Consider the following 11297-nt stretch of genomic DNA (forward strand, 5'->3'; position numbering starts at 1 on the left):
CTCGATAGAAGATATTTTTTCCTCTAACATTTCGGATGGTTCAGGGATTTCATCCGCAAATGCTATTTCGTTAAATAACCGCAACTTATTTTCTGGATCATCGGAAGATGGATTATACACTATTTTTATTCCGTGCTTCTTTACAAAATCCATGCCGATTATTAAATCCATAGATAAACAATCGTTAAGCAGAACATTCAATTCTATCGGAGCGGAGAATTCCGGCAACGGAGACAAAACCAACTCGGAGGAAACGGTATCGCTTATTTGTATTGGCGTGTTATTTAACGCTTTGTACGAATGACAAGAATTTTCCGCGCTATCGGACGATTCAAAATACTTTTTATAAACGGACGGTCGGATGAAAGAAATCGGGCTACCCGTATCCACGAGAGCTATCAAGTCGGATTTCACATTGTTCAATGCAATAACCTTGATCCGGAAATCGTCGAGCTCGAGCCGCCGGTCCTGATCCGCTACGCAGGCCACCGTCGTTGATTCCGTGGACTGTATTGTTGCTGTGGACGGCGCCGTTGTGTCGGCAATGTCGACTGCTGAAACCGTAGTAGGGGCGGTCGGTGCGGCCGTCTGCGACTGTTCCTTGCGTTTTAGTTTGAAGCACTCTTCTCGTACGTGCCCCTTAGTTTTGCAGTAGGCGCAAAACTTGTCTTTATTTGCCGGCACTACACTAGGGCTCACTGACACTTTACTTTCTTTTTTCACCGCGAAGTCCTTCCCTTTCTGCGGCTTACACGTCACATTCCTCTTCGGCATGCACGACGACGTGATGCGATGCATTTGGTCCAGGAATTGATCGATATCCGTCGAATCCAACGCTGTCGCCATCCCTCTCACTGCCATGTTCGCAATGCCGTCTATTATTAACTGGATCTTGTCGGCCTCCGGTATCGCCACACTCTGCATCAGGTCGATTTTATCCATTGCATAATCCATGAAGGGTTCCTTCGGAAAATTCCATTGTCGCTCTTCAATTTTTCTCATCTGTACGTACATCAGTGTTCTTCGTTTGAACCTACGGGTGATGGCTTCCTTGAAAATCGTGTAAGATTGATTGCTGGTCCCCGTGTTGTGTTCAAACCACCGTTGCGCGTTGCCGCCTAATTTGCTTGTGGCAGCCAAGAGCGCAATCTCATGCGTGACGCCGTGAATCCGCGCCACATTTTCTACTTTGTTGAGCCATAGAGTGACGTCCTCGTCCTCCGTGCCGCTAAACCTTGGTAACTGAGACGCTAACAGTGTAACCGCCTGTGCCGGTGCTACTGACGACATGATCGAGCGATTCGTGCGGACCGATGTTGGCGTTGATTCTTGAGCGGGGCTTCTCGGAGTCGCATTTATCACGGACATCATTTGTTCCATCATTTCTCGGTTGTGCCTCGACTGTTCCTCTCGATCCAGCCTCATCTGCTGAAACATCAAGGAGCAGAACTGCGAAAAATCGGAAGGTCCCGCCGGGACGTCTCCTACTGTGGCGGGAGCGGGTTCTTTTTGACTCGGTCGATTCTCGAAATCGCGGAGCGGGCCATTCTTTTCCAGGTGTGATATTATCACCTGGAGGCAGAGCCGCCGATCCTCCATCGGCATTAAGCCGTACGTCCGGGCTTCGTCTTGGAGCTCCTCTAACGAGAGTCCTTCTAATCGGGATCGGATGTTCACCGTATCCATCGTTCGGTTTCTTACGTGTGCTCGTAGCACACCGAGATCACGTGACGAGAGCGTAACGAGGTCGTGATGCGAGCGCGACTACGTATCGGAGGTCACGCACGCACGAAACACTTATCTCTGCGACGGTGAAATGGGACCGAGAGTATTGTTCGCACAGACCTCTCGGTACAAAGTATGAAGGTATCGTCAGGATACTTCGAGGGCAGAAGACACAGGGATGCCGCGGCGAACGCCAAGTCTCGTACTGTCTATTGCAGCGTGAGCGCGAATGACTACACTCACGGTTATACAAATCCCACTTCTGAACTGTAATATATGACCGAAAGTTAATTGTCGTTTCACCGGTTTCACGAAGGATTATGCAGGACGGTTTCGCTCGTTACGTAGAGAGACGGGAATGGTGATGAGGGAAGAGACTACAGGGATAATGTTTACTTAAACTGTATTTCACTTTACACCAATCAAGACTCGAGGTATCGTGACGCGATTACATGAGCCTTTCGCTACGCGACTGGTCTCCTCGGAGATCCGCCTCGAACTCTCTCGAACCTCTCTCAACGCTTCTTGTACTGAACTCGTTGAAACACGTTCGGACTTGCACGACCGTTATTCGCGCCGCGCAAACATCTTGCGTCATAGCCCACCCGACCAATCACACACACTCTACAATCGCTCGTCGGCGACGGTGCCGCCATCGCCCCTAGTCAACTATTGTGACGCTCGCATGCGCCACCTGGAGCCACCTATCGGGGTAGGCGCCATTCGATTTCTTACAATATTATCAGTAATGTAAAAATTGATTTTAAAAGAGCTTCTTAGATCCAAGTAATATTGTCATTATGATAAATTTAAAAGTAGGGGAGACCGGGGCTAAAACGTCTACGGGGTAAATACGTCTAATCAAATATTTCGGAACCTGTATATTGTGCGAACTCGCTATTAACATTGTAAACGCTGCTTATGGTACCCATGTGACCAACGGAGTTTCGGCAGGTTACCTGCCGTGTTATGATTTTTACGAGGGCAAACGTGTTTTCGGAAGGTGAAATTGTAATATCTGCAATAATATTTGCTCTCCAAATCTCGAGGTACGTGATTATAAAGAGTAATGCATGCTGAACACGAATCCAGTGTAGTTTTTTCATTATCGTTGATGTCTAATATTTCATGGGCGATCAAACCTGAAACTTGTGTTTGGGGCTAATCCGTCTACAAGCACCCGGGGCTAAACGGGCTAATCTCGTCACTGTGGCGCGCCGGGCGCACGACTTCAGCTCATGGCGATTTCAGGTTAGGTTGTAACCGAACGGTATAACATTGGGTCACGGAACGCTCTTTTATGCCCTCTAAGTCATCGGTCGCCACTCGGTTTGTCCTTAATCTACCGAGAAGGTAAGTATTTATGAGTGTATGGTCAACTAATTTGTTTAAACAATCCTCTTTTCAGATTCTCGACCGGGGTGCCCATTCTCCATCGTCTCCTCTCGGATCATCGACGCTCATCACCAGCCTAGGTATACGCAGTATCGAGATGGCTTACCACCAGGCTAAGTCCCGACACCGTGGTAAATTAAGTTAATTAATATTTATTATTTTCAGGTTTTCGGAACGGGTGCCTCATCCGTGTCGCCGGCCCATGGATCATCGCTGTTGAACGCCCGTCAGGACCCCCGCGTACACAAGATGGCTGACCACTGCTCCCCCGAGGTAAGTATAAGTACCGTGGTAAATTATCTTAATTAATTGTTATTATTTTCAGGTTTTTGGAATGGGTGCCTCATCTGTGTCGCCGGCCCATCGATCATCGCTGCTGACTGCCGACCAGGATCCCCGCGTACACAAGATGGCTGAACGCCACTCCCCCGAGGTAAGTATAAGTACCGTGGTAAATTAACTTAATTGTTACTATAATTTTTCGAGATTTCGCCGCTGGTGCCTCATCCCCGATGTCCACTGATGTAGCACCGATGATAAACTCCGACCCAGGTCAACGATTATAGAAGATGGCTGACACCCGTGCAGTTAAGTATCAGGTAAGTAATCGTTAACTCTTTTATTTTCACAAATGTAGTTTCCATTTATTCATAATCTTCGTTTTACACAAACAGGTTTTCGCTGTTACAATATCCGCGCAAGATGGCGGTCGCACGTCTCGCAAAGTGCGAAGTTTCACTTTTCGGTTCACTCGGACCGTTCGCCTTTTGCATCGGCGACAATTAACGCGTTTCGCGGGCGTTCCCGTTGGTTTCGGACGCTGTGGTAAACTAATTATCGTAATCCGGTAGACGATCGCGAACTTTCCACGACACACCGAGATATACGCGCGAGAGAGATGTTACCTTTACGAGCGCCCACGAGAGACTGCCTCGAGGAATATTCCGTTCGCAGGCTCCCCACTTACGGTCTTTTCCCCTTCCATCGCGCCACGGCCGCTTTCTCTTTCCGGAATGCGGGCTACGACGCAGTAACATCTGGTGTTTGTCAGTTCTGGCCGCGCCAGATGTTCGCGGTGGAAAATTCCACATGCGTCCCCTTAATGATAACATGCTCTATTACCTCCCGGGTAGTGGTTTCCCACTACTTACAATATTCGCGTTTCGTCGACGTCGACCTGTGCGCACGAGTCCTCTGACGTTTCTATACGCGCACCCGGACCGACTTCTCGACGAAGATGTCCAGGTGCACTTCGCGGTGCCCGCCGTTGACGGCGACCCCCGGTGCCCGCTTCTGCGACCCTTCCCGTCTGTATTCCGGCCTCGGTTCCCGTAGCCGGCGCCTGGGTATCGTTTTCGCGGACCGTCCCCGTAACTCTCGTCTAGGAGTTCGGATCGCGACGGCGCCTGGTCCATCGGGTGTACCAGGTCTTCCCGACACGGCACCGCCGGTTTTTCCTCGGAGAAGACGTCTGTTTCGCTACTTCGCCTCCTGGTGGTCGGATCGCAACGCGGTTCGGCTGTGCCTATTTCTCGCAGTGCTCTGACGTGGCACCGATGGTTACCTTGCTCCTAAGTCCGCTCGATCGGCCCGCCCCTCACCGCGGTTCCGTACTCCGCTTCCCGGTGATCGGATCATGGCGCGGTTCGGCTGTGCCTGTCTCCCGCGATGCCCTAACGTGGCACCGGTAGTTATTTTACCTCGTTTGGCTTTGCGTCGCCTCACGGAGTTACCTCCGCGTGTTTCGGGAACGAAGATTGTGTGTGGCTCGGCGCTATCTATTCTGCGCTGCCTTGCGATCCACGCGCATCAAATCAATTAATGTTTACCGGCCGAGCCGAGCACTTTCGTGCCAAACGGAACTAAATTATCTGTGAATCGTCAAATCAAGCTTACGTGCTAAGTGGGCCGTAGCCCGGCGATTGTCATCGCGCAACTTATATCTATCTTACGTACTATTGCGCCGGACGGAGTATGCAAACATAAACAAAACTTTTTTATACTCTAGTTTTCCGTCCTCGGAACGCTTCGCGCCTCTTACACTCTAGTGGAGGGCCTTCCTCTCGTCCTCCTGGGGTTCTTCCTCGGACGACGGACTGTGGAATTCCTCCGATTCGTCCCCTTCGTTCGGCGCCGACGCTTGCGGCCCCGCCGTCACCGTCACCGTCTCGCTCACGGTGACCGTTGTCCTCTGCAACGTGATGGTGCAGCCACTGGGTCCCGCTGCTCCCCGGAAATCGTCCGCCCTGGCGGACGAGGCCGCATCTCGACTGATCGCGGTTGGCTGGGCCACCCGGTAGCGCACCACCGTTCCGCAGGCCCGTGGGTTTGCTTCCCACGCGCTGAGCCCCAGGCTCTCTCGGGATACCGCGCCCGCTCGCCACGCTTCGTCCGCGGACAGCCGTCGTAGGACCACCCGCGGCTGGCCGAGGAGCTGTCCGTGCCCCTTCTTAGCGCACGGCTTCAAGGTTTCCCTCGAGCGTGATTCTGTCTTCCCTTGCACGTGCGTCAGTTTGTATAGAAGGGAAATGGTACGCACGTATCGTCGCAAAACGGGTGTTTTGGCCGACCGAAAAGATGGCGGACCGTTGTTTTCGAGATCGCTCGCGCTCACGGCACGTCGGCGAGGTACGGCGAGGCACGGCACGGCTGTGAGATCCCGCGATTTCTGCGCGAGAGTTGACATGCCGCGCGCGCGGTAGATCGTCCCGGCCGCGGTAGATCGTCGTTGTTGGTCGTTGTGTCAGTGACAGTCGCGCGTGCGACCGCATCGTCCAGCGTTCGCCGCATCGTCTCAGCGTCATTGTCGCCGCCGTTGTAGTGGTGGTGGTGTCGGTGGTGGTCATCGTCGTCGTCGTCGTCGTCGTCGTGGTAGTCGTGACCGTCGTCGTCGTGGTGGTCGTGGCCGTCGTCGTCGTCGTCGTCGTCGTCGGCGTGTCGAGGAATCGGCGCGAGGACGCCGTCGAGTCGGTAAAATGGTCGCGCTCCACCGCGAGCTTTTCTGACCCCCCTGTCGCTATTTATCGCTCCCCCGCGAGAAACGCGGCTTGGTTAGGTTGCTCGAGGGTCCGCGCTGATCCTATGGCACCGGAACGCCGTCACGCGCGTTCCCCGTGGTTGCCCGCGTTGACAATGTGACGTGCCGTTGGGGAGTTTACGATTTGGTTAACCTCTGTATTCACGTGCCTAAATTGTTTTATGGAATAGGTAAAACAATTATTTTTTAACAATGTTTCGCATAAAAATTTTAAATAAATTTTTATATTTTTCTCTTAAAAAACAATTATTAAAATGTTTCCTATCATTTTTCAGGATTAGATCTACGTATATGTATTGAAAATGCAGTGTGACTGATTAGCCCCGGGGGGGAGGGGACGCTTTAACCCCGGCATTTTTGAGATTTTAATTTTTCCACCGTTGTCGTTTTTGCTCTATACCGGTTAAACAAAGCGACGTAGATAAAAATTTCCTAAATAAATTTTGTAGCTAAAGGTTCACTCTTTACAGTGGTATACCACATTTAACTAAAATTATTTATTTTGTTGTTAAAAATCGGCACCGAAAAAAACCAGACTGTTTAGCCCCGGTCTCCCCTATATTATTATGTAACGTAACAATTAATTTTTGAAAAGAAAATTTAAATTATTAAAAAATTGTTGATTTATATAGTTATAAGAAAAAAATATAGATTTTAAAGAACTATTATAATTATTTTTTGTTATTATTATTCTTTTATTATTGGTCTCTATTTTATAAAAAAGTTAAATAAGTTAATAATTTTTGCAACAAATAATTAATTATTCTTTTTTCAAAACAATAGAGAGAAAACTTGAAACAAAATTTAAAAATATATTTACTTATAATTAGTTTTAATAATGCCAAGAACTCTTATTAAAAACAGGGATGTGTAATCAACAATATAAAATAATTCAACGTCTATAAATAATGAAAATTATCTTTATTTTACGTATATTACTTATATCGCTATATGTAGACTATAAATGGAATATTTATAAATTACAAGAAATATTATTTTTTATATTTTGCCAATAAGAATGAGCAAAGTTGAATTATACTATTATAATTTGAAAAAAATGAACTTGTCTTATAATTTGCATGTCCATTTAATTACCTATAAATTCCCTTGGTTCTTATACATTCCTTAAACTTTGATCAGATATTTGTAGAGTAGATATAATAATTTTTAATGTCAATAACGCGCTTCCAAACAAGTGTAAATTTTCACACGTCATTCTACAAGACTAGCAAGATTGAGTTACACTATTGTTACTGGAAAGGGTATAGACACTTCCAACCGCAGCACAAAAACTCCGGCAACCATTACAAGCATTTGTATATTTTCCAGACTTCTTTCTTGTAAGATACTTCTCATTGCCTCGTCAATTTCTCAGTAACAGATTCGATGTTGTATCGTAGCCAAGAAATGATTAAAAAAGTCAAAAATAAAGTTTTATCACAATAAAAAAGATTATTTTATTGGTAAAATTTCCTTTTTTATGATTTGTTATTGTTATAAAATAATAATAAAATAGATAAATATAAATAGATTTATATTTATCTGTTTTAGATTAAAATAGATTTATAAATAGATTTGTGTTCTTTATTCTAAAATTTTAAAATAAGGAGTTTTTTTTAAATTAAGATTACATTTAAAAAAATTATGTAATTTATAGTTTTGAAATCAGCGTAATCTATTATGGAAGTTTGTGTTTCTGTTTTTCATAAGACACATTAAATGTTATAAATCAATGAAATTAAACAAAGCAATTTCCAATCTTTCTTAATGTTTAAGGAAAATCTTAATTAATTCTCTATTTAATTTATTAATATATTTAAAATTTGCTTAAACATGCTTGTACATATAGAAATGTATATTTAATATATTTTTAGAATAAATAACATAAATAAACTAATATATGCATTTCGGAACATTGTTATTGTTCTTTTAATTATAGAAATTAGAAATTAATCTAAAAAATGTAAAACATGTTAAGATTCAAGGTTTTAATATACCAATATAATTACCAAATAATTTAAATGCAATATTAAGAAATTTTATGTAATCGACAATTTAGATTATATCTATTTTAAATTATTGTGGTTATACTTTAAATTATATGTTAGATTATATTTTAAATTATATGGTGTTATACTTGCATGTATAATATCTACAATTTAAGTTTAGGTTCGTTACAGTGTTTGCTTTCGGATTTTATATCATTATAATTATTATTTTATTGATATATTGTTAAAAGCTAAAAAGAATGCTAGTCTAAAAGGAAATTAATGAAAATAAAAAAGAAATACACGACACGTGAACATCACATTACGACATAATTAATGGCAAAGGCGGGGTTCAGTTATAAACTATTGCACAGTCTGAGCGAACGAAAATAGAACACACGTTGCGATATATTAGTTTGGGGAGTGTAAGCAATATATTTTATCCAAGTATTGATGTTTGTATGTTTAAGCGAATACTGCAGCTAATGAGGCAAAAACACAGTATGGGTACGACAAATTATAAAGCAGACTATTTTGACACTCAAGTGAAAATATTGTGATAAAAAAAGTTTGCGTAGATTGGCTGGAATAGATAACAACGATGAAAAGGGATATGAAAACAACTATAATGAACTTGTTTCCATTGGACAAAGTTGCGAACTTGTTTTCGCCAGCGGTTTTTGTATTCTTATGTTAGACAAGCAGGTGCACCGCGGATGGGGCGGCACGACGAGGGTGGGTGATGTTAGGTAGCGTCGCGACTACGGCGCGGCGCGTCACGCCGTCATTTAAGCGTGAGACTCCGTCGGATGAGCGTCGGACACGTACTTCGATTGTACCGAGACACGTGCGACGTTCATTGCTCGAACAAAATTTTGCGTGGATCGAGAGATCGGGGACAGCTTTCGTGTGTTGTGATTTGCGTTACAATGACAATTTCCGTCGGATCTCTGACGTTTATGCGATGTGGAAATAAACGCGGAGAAAATTACTTCTGGTGTAGATTTGAATCATAGTGTTTGTTTTTTATACACGTGCTGTGACACTTTGTGAATTTTTATGACGTTTAAGGAAAGGTTCATCATCAAAATATTAAGTCTGAATACGCACGTTATTGAAAAATGGTTTGAAGGATGTGCGTACTTAATGGATTGGAAAATTTATTAGAGCAAATTAAAAATAGGAAGTGGTTATCAATTTTTTATTGAAAAATTATATTGCTTTTATATGTTACCGCTTTAAAAGTTCACGTTTGACAAGTTTCTCACTCATCATATATAAAGATAACTGACGAGAAAAATTATTAAAGTTAAACCTTCGCTGTTTTTTCAGTTTTTAAGTCTTTGGCGATTTAAGTATTTGAAATATCTGATATACATTGATCACGATAGTGATCACATTTTAATGAGATTTACTTATATTTTAATAGATAAATAAAAAATATAAGATAATCTTAAATAGATAAAATAAATCTTTTAATAGAAGACTATAATTACGAATTTAAATGTAAATCAATTTTAACATAATTAACACTCTAAATAAGAGCATAAAAATACTTGTCTGGAAAAAGAAATGCAAGAAATTTCATCAATAAATGTACACAAAATTCACGATCAGTCGTGAACACTATCGGAGTCGGGGACTGTATGACAGTTCTTATTTAGAGAGATCGATTCCCAAGCGGTCAAGCGATTGAACCTCGGGCGATGATTTCAAGGAGAAACGTTGTTGTCGCGTCCGATGGAATTGCGCTCGTGTTCGAGTTCTTTTCTGATCGATTTTACCAGCAGAATATTCTTAAATTGTTTAGTACGGTTTATTCCTCTCCGCGATTATCCTTGAAAAACATTCTGTTCATCATTGATTGATACTATTCGTAGTTCGGGCTCTGATTAATTAGAACAGAAATGGAGACATTTCTAGAATCACGTACGTACACAAAAGATAGATATGGTATGTGTGATTAAATTTTTTAGTAACAAAATCGAATAACATTAATGGGTAGTTTGGTCAGCAAACTTTTTATTAGAAAGACAAATAAAGTTCATGATCAGTCGTGATTATAATTAATATAATACAATACAATTAATTTTAAACTTTGCTTAATTATTTAAAATCTGGAAAATAGAGTAATAAACAAACCTCTCTATTAAAAATTGATATATTAACTACTACTGATAAATAAAATATTATTAATACTGCCATAAAAAATATACATGCACATATAATAATTTGTTAATATAATAATACACTTTATCATTTTATATTAAAATGCAAAAATTAATGAAATATATTGCAAGTAGGCAAAAGAATTAATTATGTAGTTTTATTTTAATGAAACATTGTTTTACGCGATACTTTGCAGAAGTTAATCTTTTAGTAACATAAATTTAATCAAAAAGTGATTGCTGTTTAAAAAGACGCGTTCAAACTGTTCAAAGTGCTGATATTAAAAGATATAAAGAGTATTAAGAATTTAAAAGTGACAGCGAGATTTGAAAGTTATAACAATTGTAGGGATAGCATAAATTTTGTAATTAAATTATAATTTAAATGTTATTATAATTTAAATTGTTTGTAATTTAATTATTATGTATTTTATATATAACGTAGTAAAATCAATTATTTTATTTGCTTTAATTTTATATTAATTAATGCAAATATAGCGTTTTTTGTATGCTTGCTTGTAACAAAGAAAACTTTTTAAGCGGGACTTTGAAATATATTCAGTTTACGCGTATACATTTTTATACATAGATTACCTTAAAAAAATATATTCTATTTTAATAAAATATATTCTATTTTAATATGTATTTTAATATGTATCGAACGTATAATAAGAACAAACGAAAACATATTATGATGTTGTAGCTTATACTGAATAATCTTTTGCTTGAAGAAATATGTTTCGCAATCGTACCGTTGCGTTGATAACCGAGATATTTGGTCGACGAAATGTGTTAAATTTGAAGTTAAGATACTGCCAGAAAAAATATCTTTTATTAACGTCACATATCCAGCTGGGAATTTCTGCGTAGAATGAAAAAGAAACTTCATAAAATTTTCATTGAGCCGTGAGGCGTACGTGCGTAAAGAATGTAAATTACAACACTTCAGGCATAACTTCTTTTAAGTTTTCCGTTTTTTCCAAG

This window comes from Temnothorax nylanderi, unplaced genomic scaffold (genome assembly GCF_030848795.1).
Source record: "Temnothorax nylanderi isolate EJ_2023f unplaced genomic scaffold, tnyl_v1.0 TNYL_tig0165_pilon, whole genome shotgun sequence".
In the NCBI taxonomy this organism is placed as follows: Eukaryota; Metazoa; Arthropoda; class Insecta; order Hymenoptera; family Formicidae; genus Temnothorax; species Temnothorax nylanderi.